Raw genomic sequence first — 1,864 nt, forward strand, 5'->3', positions numbered from 1 at the left:
CCAAAAAAAAAAAAAAGAGTCTCATGGACTTTCCTGCCCTGCACTGGCTTTAAACAATGACCCACAGATTCCAACCTCTAGGATTACAGGTGTGAACATCAGTGGCTAGCCTCTACATTTTTTTTTTTAATTTTTGGTCAGTTCTGGGGCCTGAATTCTGGGCCTCAGTGCTATCCCTAAGCTCTTCAGCTCAAGGCTAGTGCTCTGCCACTTGAGCCACAGCAACACTTCTGGCTTTTTCTGTGTTGAGGAATCAAACCCAGGGCCTCATGCATGCAAGGCAAGCACTCTACCAATGAGCCACCTTCCCAGCCCCCTTCCACATTATTTTAAATGGTGTTTAGGATGCTACTGATGCTCCCACCTAAGCCTAAGCTGAGACTCTTCTAGTTAACATCTATTTTTTTATGTATCTCAGAATCAACAGAAAAAGCCAGCTAGCACAGAGCTACTTAGTTTAATGTTGGTTGAATTGCATGAGAGATTTCTTTGATTTGACCAATGTATGTGTAATGCTGATTCTTGGGCCAGTCACTGTGCTGGATCCTAGAACATGCAATGTTGACAAGCTAACATTTGCTTCAATGGACTTGTAAGCAGTCAAAGCTGAGGGACAGAGGCAATGACTGGTGTTGAGAGCCTCCTGGGAGAAAGACAAAGACAGAAGTCCAGCCACGTGGAAGAGGGTTCACTTATCTCTGAAGAGTGTTTCTTCAAGTGGTCTCAGTATGATAAGAATTAAGATAACTTGCTGACACCACAGTTCTTAAGACTGATAAGAGGCTGGAGGAAGTCAAGTGAGAAAGATAAGTCCACAGATGTGGTGAAAGGAGAGATAAATTTTACTAGTTCCTTCACCAACCCAGATCTACCTAGGCTCACTTAGGGCTGGAAGAAGAAAACCATCTTTTTGGTGGTGCAAGGTGTGAGGGTCCTCATTACTTCTCTCTTGAAATCCTTCACAGACCTGAAGTTGAACCTGAGCCCAGCTATTTGTCCTTGAAAGCTCTAAGCATTCTTTTGCAGTGTGCTCTGGGACAAGCCTCCATCAGCCTCAATGCTTATAAAATACAGATGGTTAATTTCTCTTTTGTGACCATGATATTAAGTGGACTAAATGAGATGATGCCTGTGAAGTATTTAGCATGGGACCGTTATTTATTTATTTTTATGATCTATTTACTTAAATAGATCTCTTGCCAGGTGCCAATGGCTCACGCCTGTAATCCTAGCTACTCAGGAGGCTGAGATCTGAGAATCGAGGTTCAAAGCCAACCTGGGCAGGAAAGTCCATGAGCCTCTATCTCCAAATAACCACGAGAAAACCAGAAGTGGCGCTGTGGCTCAAGTGGTAGAGTGCTCGCCTTGAGCTGATGAGCTAAGAGACAGCTCCCAGGCCCAGAGTTTAAGCTCCACGAACAAAAAACAAAAAAGAAGATTTCTAGCAATGACCCAAAAATGCTATGAAGAATTTGGGAATCCCAATACAAAGGACACTAAGACTTGACTTCCAGCTCTGCCACTCATTTGCTATGTGACTTTAGAAAAATCCCTTATCTCTTCTAAGCCTCTCTTTGCCCAGTCATCCAATGGAAAGGAGAAAATCATTCCCCAGGAGCAGCTTTGAGGTCCAAAAGGCTGATAGTAGATGGTAGATTACCTAATACCATTAACAACTTGGCTATGAAGTATCTCTGGAAATATAGGCTGTGGGTCCAATGTGACATTGCACAAGGATGAGTGGACCATTGACCAGATCTCCACAGCTGTCTCATCTGTTAACTTAAAAGAAGAGGATTGTAGCCTGGATGGACTACCTTCAGGAAATAGAAAATCAAACTGGAATTGAACCTGAAAGAGCCAA

This window comes from Dipodomys ordii, unplaced genomic scaffold (assembly GCF_000151885.1).
Source record: "Dipodomys ordii isolate 6190 unplaced genomic scaffold, Dord_2.0 Scaffold146, whole genome shotgun sequence".
NCBI classification, from domain to species: domain Eukaryota; kingdom Metazoa; phylum Chordata; class Mammalia; order Rodentia; family Heteromyidae; genus Dipodomys; species Dipodomys ordii.